The 13,284-nt window shown below is 44.4% G+C and overlaps 1 pseudogene; it reads left to right on the top strand.

Moving 5' to 3' along the window:
* LOC147451996 (putative L-type lectin-domain containing receptor kinase S.7) overlaps window positions 1-12,650 on the top strand; it is a 46,794-nt pseudogene extending 34,144 nt beyond the window's left edge.
* Window positions 12,651-13,284: the final 634 nt, after the last annotated feature.

Below are 13,284 nucleotides of genomic sequence, written 5' to 3'. Positions count from 1 at the left end.
ATCCTCAAAGCTTTCTAGGTCCTTGGAGCTTCACCTTGACTATGCAGGCTTGCTCACCATTGACGGTTGACTTTTGAAAATGCATAGAAACATTTCAGAGCTTTGAAGATTCTAAGAAATATTCATCTCCAAAAGCCACGTCAAATTGTTGGATTACGGCCAATACTTTATTAGTTGCTCCGAAGGTTCCATCCTAGGTAAGAAAGATGATGTTCTTTCTTCCCTCTTTGAATTTCTTCAATTTACGTGCCCTCTTCCATGTTGCATAACTTCTCCGTTTACCCCTTCTCTTCTCTCTCTTGGATGGCAAGTTGATGTTCACCATGTCAGAAGATACTGATGATGATGAGGAAGAATGTGAATATGGTGACCCCTTTCTTTGCTTTCTCTTGCTTGGATTTCTTTCTCTCTTCTTTGGATTAGCATAGGAGGGAGTTCTTGATGACTTCCTCTTCTTTTTGGGAGGAGTAGGTGATCACCGTGCCCATTCTCTTCTTGGGGCAGCATCACTTTCAGAGGTAGGTGGAGTGTCACTTTCATACTCTCCCTTGAAAGTTCACGGCGTACTTCTTCTTCTTGAACAGTTTTCCTTGGAGATCCTTCCGGTATCTCTTCTTCATTACCCAAAGAGATTCCTCTTTTGGAGTTCTCACTTGGAGGCCTTGTAGGAATTCTCTCTTCTTGGACACTTGGGGGAATTTGAGCTTGAAGGGCTTGAATTTGGGTTTGAACCTTCGCTTGCAAAATAAGGTTTCCCATTGTTTCTTGTAACTTGTCAACAAGGTAGTTGACAACTCTAGAACCATCATCATATGCTATACCATGAGCCAAAGCTAAGTTTTGAATATTAATTACATTCTCTTGATTATGTTGGGCCATGATTAAATTTTCTTCTATATGTATGCTAACTCTTTTCTTGGCACTTTTAAAACATCCATCTAGAATGTATTGTGCCAGCTATTTCCACCTCATCAACTATGTGAACAAGAAGATGCACCTGAATGGTTAGCATGGTAGTAGAAAAGTGTTTCTCAAAGATGCACACAACCTCCGCAGCATTTAGTTTGGCGAATGGTAGGGAGTCTACATTGATCTCCTTTTGTGAGATCCATTGCACCAAATTCACAAGTTTGTAGATTGTGTTACGGACGTCAGGAGACAAACATCCCTCAATGGCCACCGATAAAATAAACTGCAAAACACATCCAGCAATGATATTAAAGTCCACACACAAATTTGTTACACAATTCCTGCTATGATATATTCCACTTGAAACATACCTGACACATTTTATGCCAGTCGTGTGATGACTTCAAACCGGTAAGCTTCCCTTTTTTAGTGAAACACGTTCGGAGCGAGTGCATTACGCCAGTGGGGGTCTGCACAGATCAAATGGTCTCTTTTACTTTGAGTTCTTGGGATCCTGTCAAAATCCATGGCGCTTTAGGGAGTTTTAGCGATCCACCGCGTGCTGTCTGCGGCCAATATTGCTCCATACGATCCACATTTCTAAGGTCAACCCTGGCTCCTAATCTAATCTTAAATCCTAAATCTAAATGTAATCTAACATAAATCTAACAGGCTAGCTAATCTTAAATCTTGCCCTAATTTTAAATCTAGCGTAAATCTAAATCTAACCTAACCTTAAACTCAACATAAACTTAAATCTAACCTAAACCTAAATGTAATCTAACCTAATCTTAAATCTAATTAAATCTTAACATAGTCTTTAGTTTAACCTAATTTTAAAATTAGCATAAATTTTATATATAAGTTAAATGTAATCTAACTTAATCTTAGATCTTAATCTAACCTAATTTTAAATGTAATTTTTAATTTAACATAACCTTAAATATTAATATAACATTTCATTTCATATTTTCTCTACTCTCTCTCTCTCTCTCTCTCTCTCTCTCTCTCTCAAAGACACAATGTGTGTGTGTGTGTGTGTGAGACAGAGAGAGAGATATATATATAGAGCTCTCTCTCTCTCTCTCTCTCTCTCTCTCTCTCTCTCTCAAAGACACAATGTGTGTGTGTGTGTGTGTGTGAGAGAGAGAGAGAGAGAGGGGAAGGGAACATGAGAGAGAGGAGAGGGAAGGAGTATACTTGGCTCTCCTTCCTCTTCTCATGTGTGTGTGTGTGTGTGTGTGGGGGGGGGGGGGGGGGGGGGGGGGGGGGGGGGAGAGAGAGAGAGAGAGAGAGAGGGAGATCGCGGGTTTACTTGTTTCGCTAGAGTGCCGAAACTCATATCTGAAATCTCAGTTTTTGGCGCTTTCGGTATTTTTTTACCCATGTCGGTGTCACTATGAGCATCGCTATAGACGTCGCTATGCATCGCTATAGATGTCGCTATGCAACAAAGAAAATAGTGACGCCGTGGATTTTTACTTTTGAACGTCGCATTGCGACCGTCGCTAATGTGAAGTACCTCTTGTAGTGATACTTTGCAAGAGAGAGAGTTAAAAGAACTTAACAACAATTGAGGACCGGATTTCTGTGGAGCCGGTCCCCCCTCCAATAGTTATTTATATTATAGATTCTCCCATCAAGAGAGACTTGGTACAATACAATCTCGGGGGGTTCACCGTTCAATAGCCTCTATATAACGTGCGTTCGTGGGGTATTAAAAAAAAAACCTCTTTTAACATTCTGAATAAAGAAAATGAGTCCTTATTTTAGGATTTTTTTTTTCAAAATTGAATATAAAAATCACTTACTTATTGTATCTCTGTTAAATTGCCTAATTTTTTATCATTAAAAAACCCCTTCCCTCTCTCTCTCTCTCTCTCTCTTTGTTTATATATCTCTCTCTCATTCTCTCTCTTTACTTTCTCTCTCTCTCTCTCTCTCAAAGACACAATGTGTGTGTGTGTGTGTGTGTGTGTGTGTGTGTGTGAGAGAGAGAGAGAGAGAGAGAGAGAGAGAGAGAGAGAGGGGAAGGGAACATGAGAGAGAGGAGAGGGAAGGAGCATACCTGGCTCTCCTTCCTCTCCTCGTGTGTGTGTGTGTGGGGAGGGGGGGGGGGGGGGGAAAGAAAGGGAGAGAGAGAGAGAGAGAGAGAGAGGGAGGGAGGGAGAGCACGGGTTTACTTGTTTCGCTAGAGTGTCGAAACTCAGATATGAGATCTGAGTTTTTGGCGCTTTCGGTATTTTTTTACCCATGTCGGTGTCACTATGAGCGTTGCTATAGACGTCGCTATGCAACAAAGAAAATAGCGACGCCGTGGATTTTCACTTTTGAACGTCGCATTGCGACCGTCACTAATGTGAAGTACCTCTTGTAGTGATACTTTTGCAAGAGAGAGAGTTAAAAGAACTTGACAACCATTAGGCAAAATTTGAACTCACAAAGGGGCCCTTTAAGGACTTTGACTTTACCTCTCTCTACCAAAACGGACGCATGGATAAATTTTTGCAAACAAACTCCAAAGTTGGGGGAGGCTTGACAGTTAGAATGTCCTCTTCAAGCTCTATCTACTGATATATAGCACGCTATGAGATTCCTCATATTTTAGAAGATTCTTTTTTTGATTCACCTATGATGTGACAACTCTGTTGGAATCTAAGTGAATAAAAAAAAGAATCTTCTAAAATATGAGGAATCTCATGGCGTACTATATATCAGTAGATAGAGCTTGAAGAGGACATTCTAATTGTCAAACCTCCGCCAACTTTGGAGTTTGTTTGCAAAAATTTATCCATGCGCCCGTTTTGGTAGAGAGAGGTAAAGTCAAACTCTTTAAAGGGCCCCTTTGTGAGTCCAAATTTTGCCTAATTTAAATTGAGGACCGAATTTCTGTGGAGTCGGTCCCCCTCCAATAGACATTTGTATTATAGATTATCCCATCAAGAGAGACTTGGTACAATACAATCTTCGGGGGTTCACCGTTCAATAGCCTCTATATAACGTGCTTTCGTGGGGTATTAAAAAAAAACTTCTTTTAACATGTTTGAATAAAGAAAATGACTCCTTATTTTAGGTTTTTTTTTTCAAAATTGAATATAAAAATCACTTATCTTATTGTATCTCTGTTAAATTGCCTAATTTTTTTTCATTTTAAAACCCCTCCTTTTGAACTCACATCATACATTAACATGATCACATTGTGCACCCCTCGATAATATAATCTTTGTGTTCCTTGTGACTTAGGTGATGCAATGAAGATGGAAAGCTTCATGTATCACGAGCATAACAGAGACTTTGCAAAAAGCATTAACTATCCCAAGCCTTAGTCCCCAGGCATCAAACACTACCAAAGGTAGTGAGAGCTAGCGGGGAATGAGGGAAGGGAAGAGGAAAGAAAGAAACATTCATAAGAGAAATTAGAAATAGTTCCTCACTTATCATCACTCTTCTTGCTAGCATACATAATAGCATAGTAATGAAGATGGAGAAGATGGCAAGCTTAAGCATTGAAGCATGGCTCTTGGTTGGATTTGCATTCCGTAGCCAAGAGTGTTGGTGTAGGCTCTCAACTTCTCTACTAGCTTGGAGAAGGAGATGGAGCACTTGAACTTTGCACATCACAACATGAGAGAGTGTGTAAGTGTGTATGGGAGAGTATACCCCCCAAGAAACCCCCCTTCTTGCTAACCCCCTTCTTGCTTTGGTCGACCTCCTCTTCTAGATCAACATGGAAACTCATTGGACCCCTGTAAGCCTGGGCAATCACATGCCGAATGCATATCAAGCAACAAGGGTAGCCCTACGACAAGTGTCCCCCTTTCCCCTTTGAGAGAGAGGACTTGATAAATGCATTGGACCTCTCTAAGGATCAACCGGCTTTGGACACTCCTTGAGGGTAACCTAGCTAGGGGCTTGACATGTTTTCTACTTGCCTCTTGAGCAACGGGTGCCCTTGGGGAGAGAGAGAGAGAGAGAGAGAGGTCAAGCAACCACCCCCCCTACCTGCATGGCTTGCCCACAATTTGTTGACTTTTGTGACACCTCAAGCCCCTCAACCTTGGGCCCAGTTTCTCACCATAAGCTCGGCCCTTAAGCCCCTCAAGCTTGGGCCGGGTTCGCATCTCAAGTACAACCCTAGCATCTTAAGCATGACAAGCACCTCAATCATCTCAGCCACATCAAGCACGACAAGCACCTCAAGCATCTTAGTCATCAGGTAGTACGACAACACCTCAAGCTTGGGCCGGGGTTCCACCTCAAGCACAGCCCTAGCTTACCTAAGGTCAAAGGACTTCTAACACTAAGGTCTTCAATGAAGCTAACCCTAAGGTCTTTAAGCTCCATTGGCTAGCGTTGCTCTTTGACGGACCATCTCTCATTTGGACCCCTTTGCCATTGGTCTCGTGTCGAGATAGACCTGTAAGTGCATGTCTATATTCTAACCCTTGTTCCCGTCTCTTCTCCCACATTACATGATTAGTTTAATATGAGAAAATCACTTGGGTTGGTTAGATATTAGATTTTACAACAAATCTTTTCACCGGTTTCAAGAACTCTCTCCAGTTGCATTTGGCTAGCTTGAGTAGCGGACCATTAAATGCTATGAAAGGGAGCATGAATGAATTGATTAGTCTAACTAATTCATCACTCTAACTCTATTCAGAAATGGGAGAAGCGCATACTCCCACCTTTGCACCTTGCTCCTCACACACACGCAGATGATGAGGGGTAAAAAGCTTGTTTTGCAACCAAGAGGTGCAGTTAGGGCATGGTCACACAAGGCTTAGTTTTCTAGCATTTCATCCAACAGTCCTCTGATAGATGCACATGTAACTTAGGTGCAATAGCTCCAAAACGTGGAGAGGACGTGGAAGCTAGCCAGTTTCGAGAACCATTGCCAACGTGTGCCAAGAGAGAGAAAGATTCACGCACAGGGCATAGTTAGCCAACTATGCCTAAAAAGGCATAGATGTGCAAATTGTAAAACCGGCTATCACTCTGGTGCTGTTAGACCTGTCATCCAAAAAGTAACCGAACTCGCCTTGGCATGACCACAGACTAATTAGTGGAGGGGAACGGGTAGCTCATAAATAACTCATTTATGAGTTACCCCCTTCCGTGTGGAGTAACCAACAGTGTGATCTAGTGAAATTGGGTCAACTTTAAAGGGAGGAGCGAGCTGCGAAAACTAGCAGCGGCGGAAACTTGGGTCTCGAATCGGAGAATTCAATCGATTCCACTAGCTTCCCCAGCCGTCACTTGTTTGCTGTTGAGTTCGACACTTACATGAATCCCAATTACACAGATCCCGGCAATAGCCATATTGGCATTGATTTCAATGGCCTCACTTCGAATGCCACATTGGACGCCTCTGTATCTCTATGCCAACTACACCATTTTTGCGTGGGTGGAGTACGTCGCCCCTCTGCGTCTCACCCGAGTTTTCGCTTCTAATACCAGCGAACGACCATCTCAGCCAAGCGTCAATGTTACCTACGATCTCTCCTATCTCTTCGGCTCCTCTTATATGCGGCGATCTCCGCTTCCTCATGTGCATCAGTCCAAGGCAGTGCTGTCTTCTCCTGGAGCTTTGCAAGTGAGGATACCATCATGATCTCTAGTACTCGACCGGCAGCTACCCCCCCTTCCCCTGATCTCATCCTCTCTAATCCCCCTCCAGCCCCGCAAGTTGATCCACCTCCCAGCTGTTTTCACGTATCCTCTTCTAATTCCCCAGCTAATTCTCCCTCTCATCGGAACCGGTTCGTCCTCCCTCTCACTCTATCACTCTCAGGAGTGATCCTCCTAGGCGCCGCTGCGTGTGGGGTCTTAGCATTGTCCCGCATGGAAAAGAAGCGAATGTTCGATCGGCGGTTCCGCCCGCACATCATAGAAATGTGAGAACTTAAAGATTAACTTAAATGTGATTAATATCACTATTACTTAATATGCTAATGTCAAGACATAAAAGAGTGCAAGATTGAAATAGAGTAATGACAATAGATTGCACTTGAATGGAGAGTGAAGACCTTGTTACAAATGAGGGCAGCTAATGGGATTTATATACAAGTTGAGGGAGTGAGGATTATCCATCACATGAGAATTATAGGTAGGTGGGAATAGACACATGTTGAGACTTGCATAGGTAAAAAGGGGTCCATGTGGGAATTAGGGAATAGAGGTAAGTGGAAAAGAAGTCCACACTTATTATAATCATAAGTTACTTTTACATCCCCCCTTAAGGGCGGACTTCTCGTTGTAACATTGAGATTGATGAACAAAAGAGCTTTGTGAAGTAGCCATGTCGTAGATACATGCTATCCCTCCTCAATGAGAAGTTCATCCGGTAGGGATCAAACTAAAATTATAAGATGAGGCGTGAGAGATGTAGTCAATCGCTTGCAGAATCATGTACTCCGATGTGTCAAGAAGAGGAATGTCATCCGATGCACCTAAGATAGCCATGCCTTTAGAGATTTGCCACATGTAGATATTGTAGTCTTGTTGTTGATTGAAGTCGTGAGCGACAAGGCGTGCCTTATAGCGATCAACTGAGCCGTTCGGGTGGTATTTCTTCTTTAATAGCCATTTACAAGAGACAATGTTATGATTCTTAGGAGGTGGCACAAGCTCCCAAGTGTTAGCTTCTTCGAGGGCTTGGAGTTCATCCAATATAGCAGCATGCCACTCCTTGCTCTCGCTAGAAGCAAGGGCATCGAGAACAGAGAGGGGAAGGGCATCTTCAAGAGGCTCTGGTGGATGTTCAAGAATCATTTCATCATTGAGGACAACAGAGAAATTGGTGGCTTCATAGATCTCGCGAAGAGAGTGGGTGCGACCATGCGATCTAGAGGCGGCTTGGTCCAAGTGTATAGCCGAAGTGTATATCGATGGCAAGGTGACAGAAGTAGAGCTATGAGGCTCGACTTCGTCGACATCTTTTGGGATGGGAGTAACTGACAAGGTTTCGTGGGAGTTGCGGCAAAAAGGTGAGACCAGTAGCGAAGGTGATGGGAGCTCACGAGGTGGAGCACCGAGTGTCTGCGGTGTGATGGAAGTAGCGGTAGTCGGGATGGACGATGTTGGTGATGGTGTCAAGTGTGAGGAGATGGGTGTAAGAGGTGGTGCAGGAGTGTTGCCGATTGGCTGTGCATGAGAATGCGATACACGAAGAGGTGGATGGGCGATGAGGAAAGGCCTTTAGATGGTTAAGGGAGGCTCAAGGTTGTGCCTAGAAGGGTGGAAAATTTGCATGGGTGTGTGTGTGGGTGAGGCCTTCAACAAAGATTGATGAGAAGATTTGCCTGAGATGATGAATTATTCATCAAAGACGACGGTGCGGGCAAAGATAAACTTGTGATGGTCTAGGATATAGAGGCGGTATGCCTTGATGCCAAAGCGATCACCATAGCCGAAAAAAGTTGTGCATTGAGCACGTGGTGATAGTTTTGATAAAGGTTGTGTCACAAGTGGGTATGAAATGCTTCCAAAGATGCGAAGGTGGCCAAGATGAGGTGGGTGACCGTGCCAGAGGGTGTAGGGTGTAGTAGTAGGATTGCGGGTGGATGGAATGCGGTTTTGAATGTAGCACGCAGTGGCGGTAGCTTCTTCCCAGTAGGTGTCTGGGAGGCTAGCTTGAAGAAGCATGGCACGAGCAACTTCGAATAGTGTGCGATTCTTGCGCCCGGCACGTCCGTTTTGTTGTGGGTGGTCGGTGATGGAGAATTCATGTCGAATACAAGTAGAAAGACATAGATCTTTGAATGCATGAGAAGTGTATTCCCCACCATGATCTGTGCGGAGAGTTTTAATGTGGCAGCCATGTTTAGTCTCAACTAATGCCTTGAATGTGCAAAAATGAGAGAAGGTTGAGGATTTCTCGGCCATGTAGTAAGTAGTTGTGTATTTTGAGAAATCATCTATAAAAGTAAGCATATACTTATTGCCAGTGAGGCAGTTGACGGGCAATGGGCCACAAACATCAGAGTGTATGAGGTCGAGAGGTGCAGTGGCTCGTGATGATGAAGTGGGGAATGGGACATGATGTTCTTTAGCAAGAATGCAGCCCTCACAAAGTGTGATGTGAGTGGGGTGCTTGGGAAGACCTAGTGCAAGTTGGCGATGAGTGAGTTGGTGCAAAACATGTTGAGAAATATGTCCTAGTCTATAATGCCATTTGAGTGTGTTTTTATGGATGATGTAGATGCATTTGCAGGCGATGAATCACCCAATGGATAAAAACGCATAGCTTTGGGGACCAAAAGTGTGACATACTGACCATCTTTGTTTAGTGTCGAAATGTGGCAGCCTTCTCGCACTAATTTGATGATGATGCCGTTGTCGGTTAGCTCGCTGACAGAGATGAGATTTTTCTTGAGACCAGGGACATAATATACGTGAGAAATAGTGGTGTGTAGGCCATTAGGTAGGTTAATGACAGCATCTCCATAGGCTTTGGCGAGCTGGATGTTGTTATCACCGAGGCATACTTCTAGAGGGTGTTCTAGATAAGTGATGTTGGATAGCCAATGTAGGTGATATGTCATATGATGGGTGGCGCCCGTATCAAGTAGCCAGATATTGGGATATGAAGTGGCTATAGTGGTGGCATATAGTTGCAAAGGATAAGATGGGCTATCATAAGTAGATATGTCAGCATAATGAGCTTGACCATAAATAAAAGGAGATGGTTGGCCATGGCGTGTCCCCCCTTGAGGGTAAGAAGGATATAGATTAGGGTGAGAGATAGGACAATTACCTTGATTGCGTGGTTGTCGACAGTCCTTTGTGAGGTGTCCAAAGCGATGACAGTTGGCGCATTGCTTTGAATTTTGGTGATTGTGGTGGCTTTGAAAGTGCGACTTTCTTTCAGAATTATTGTGTTGTCGAGGAGGGCCCGAATGTTGAGGCTTCTTGCCGTTGTAAGGGCATGAGTTTCTTGTCATAGTGACAAGTGCTGTTGGCTTCTGCGAGCTGCTAGTGTGGTCGTGAAGCGTTTCCTCCTGATGGATCTTGGCTACAAGATTTTGTAGCTGCAAGTTAGCCGTAGTGGCTTGTGTAGTGATAAAGGCTCTCCATGATGCAGGTAGAGAAGCCAATAAGAGCACACTTTGAAGCTCTTCAGGGATGGCAAGCCCTGAGATAAGTGCTTCTTATAGAAGTATTTGCCACATCTCAAAAAACTTGGAGGATGACTGACCCTCTTGCATGGTAGTGTTTACCAATTTCTTGATCAGGGAAACTTGGTAGACGAGGTCAGTGTGCTTGCAGTTCTTCTCGAAGAACTTCCAAATGGCGCTAGCAGGAGTTATATTTTTCACCATTTGGACTTGCCGATCTTGGCAATGGAGAATGAGCTCCATCTTGGCACTATTGGTTCTACTATGCCAAGTATTATAGGTGTCGATGAAGTATGTTGAATCTTTGTCTTCAAGGTCTTTGGGGTGGTCAGGTTGCTCTTCGACTCCTGACGTGACGTCCCAAAGTTGCAGCTGCGTGAGGTAGAGTTCCATCCGAATCTTCCACACTTGGTAGTTAGTGCCGTTAAGCTTGTCGATAATGTAGCGGGGCTTGTAGGTGGATGTGGAAGATGAAGAAGTTAACTTGGCCATCTTTCGAGGTTCCGGATTCCTTGAAAAGAATGGAGAGTGAGTCTTTGAGTGTGGACTAGAGAGATGGAATCTTCTTAGCGCTAATTAAAAAAATTAATCTTAAGTTCTAGTACTCTGATACCATGTGAGAACTTAGAGATTAACTTAAATGTGATTAATATCACTATTATAACTTAATATGCTAATGTCAAGACATAAGAGAGTGCAAGATAGAAATGGAGCAATGACAATAGATTGCACTTGAATGGAGAGTGAAGACCTTGTTACAAATGAGGGCAGCTAATGGGATTTATATACAAGTTGAGGGAGTGAAGATTATCCATCACATGGGAATTATAGGTAGGTGGGAATAGACACATGTTGAGACTTGCATAGGTAAAAAGGGGTCCATGTGGGAATTAGGGAATAGAGGTAGGTGGAAAGGAAGTCCACACTTATTATAATCATAAGTTACTTTTACGAGAAATGATTCCTACCGCTGAATCCGCGCCATGCCACATCTACAGGGACCTCAAAAAAGCCACGCGGGGTTTTTGTGACCAGTAGAAGGTGGACGAGGGGGCCTTCAGTAGCGTGTACAAGGGTACTCTCTCAAAAGGAGACATTGTAGCTGTCAAAAGGTTGAAAGAGGGGCTGAGGATGGGACGAGTTTGTAGCAGAGAGAAAGATAATCAGCCGGATTTTCCATCGCAATCTCCTGCAGCTTAAAGGGTGGGGCTACCAAAGAGGCGAGGCACTACTGGTGTACGAGTACATGGCCAATGCGAGTCTGGACAGCTATCTGTTCAGGAAGAGAAGGGATGGAGAGGAGCTCGACGAGGGGAGGAGGATGAGGATTTTGGTGGGGGTGGCGGCGACGCTGGTGTATTTTCACGAAGGGCTAGGGGAGTGCGTGCTACACAGGGATGTGAAAGCAGCAAATGTGATGCTGACAGACAGCTTCGAGGCAAGGCTGGGGGATTTTGGGCTAGCGAGGCTGATAACGCACAATCAGGTGGTGACGATGACGGCGGTGGGGACGCCGGGGTACGTGGCGCCAGAGGTGGTGTACACAGGCAAGGCAACAGACAAGGCGAATGTGTACAGCTTTGGCGTACTTGCGTTGGAGGTGGCGTGCGGGAGGCGGGTGCTGGATGGGTCGCTGCAACCGCAGGAGATGCAGCTGCTGGACTGGGCTTGGCTGCTGCAGCAGAGCGGCAAGCTCATGGAAGCCCCTCAAGACTGTATAACACGGGCATGGGGGCATGGGATCTATGGTGAGAGCATCGAGCACTGTAGATCTTGTCGGCACCGCAAAAAGTAATCTCGGGTATAAAAAGTAATCTCGGGTACCCGAGATTACTTTTTGTACCCAAGATTACTTTTGGTCACCTTTGGTATAAGAGTAATCTCGGGCCCATACCATCACAATAAACACGTGGGTGCTCGTGGTTAGGGCATGGGAGTCGCAAAGGTGAGGTCAAGGGTTCGAGGGTCGGCCGAGAAGTAATCTCGGGTGCAAAGTAATCTCGGGTACCCGAGATTACTTTTTGTAATCTCTGGTACCCGAGATTACTTTGCCGCGATCTACGGCTCTCCTTCATCCCACCGTAGATCCCACCCGCTCAATGCCCGTGTTAGATAGTCCCCAGGATGGAAGCCCTGGATCCTGCCTGTTTACAAATGTGTAAAAGTACTGCGCCACCTGCAGTCACTGCCACAGTACTAGGGGAAGAGCTACAGGCTGAGCCGCAGCAGCTTGAGCAAGACAGCACTGTAGGAGCAGAGAGTGGAAGGGGGCGGGGGGGGGGGGGGCTGAGGATGAATGCAGGATCAGAGGATGATTCGGCGCTGGCCATGAGTCTGCGACATTGGCAATGCGTGCTCCACGTGGGCCTGCTATGCTACAATCCGTGGCTAGAGGACCGCCCCAGCATGCGCCAGGTGCACCAAACCCTCCTGGAAAGCATCGTCCTTCCTCTGCCCTCTTCCAAGCCTCGCTACCTCTCTCCCTCCTTGGGTATGCCCTCCATCAACAGCTTTCTTATGTCTTACAGCTCCGGGTCCTCCTCCGCTCTCATTAGCACTGATCAGTCCTCCTCACTCTCGACTCTCTCCCCACCAAATTCCCCAAATTTGATTTCACTCTAGCCTTTCTCGTATGTGTTTTAGTTAGCGTTCTTCAAATGTACCTAGTCATAATTCCCTTCCCCTTGAGTGTTACTTGTTTGGGAAAATTACCAAAATACCCCTCTAATTTGTGGAAATTCCCAAAATTCCCTTCAAATTTCAAAAATTCCCAATATAGCCCTCATATTTTGTCAAAAATTCCCAAAATTCCCTTCAACTTTTCCAAAATTCCCAAAATACCCCTGGATGTGAGAGTAAATTTATCCAAAAATTAAAAAATTGTAGCTTTTCATAAGAAGACTGATTGTCTATGAATACAAGATACTAAAACTAGAATTTGAGCTAGTTATGTAGGCTTTGGAGATGAATTGCTTCATTATTTTTAAACATAATTGTCTTTTTTTGGGAGGTAATTTGTGACAAATTACATGCTAAGCTCTAAAAAACGGATATACATTGTCAAAAGAAATAAAGATTAGGAAATCCTGAACAATCTAGCTAAAATAGATACAAGGGTATTTTGGGAATTTTTGAAATTTGAGGGATATTTTGGGAATTTCCACAAATTAGAGGGGTATTTTGGTAATTTTCCCTACTTGTTTCCTATATTATCCATGTACAAACTTCTGCCCGGGAAGGCTTGACAATTGAAGGC

The sequence above is a fragment of the Adiantum capillus-veneris genome, chromosome 8 (assembly GCF_014529385.1).
Source record: "Adiantum capillus-veneris isolate H3 chromosome 8, ASM1452938v2, whole genome shotgun sequence".
Taxonomy (NCBI): Eukaryota; Viridiplantae; Streptophyta; class Polypodiopsida; order Polypodiales; family Pteridaceae; genus Adiantum; species Adiantum capillus-veneris.
This window is presented reverse-complemented; position numbering and strand designations above follow the sequence as displayed.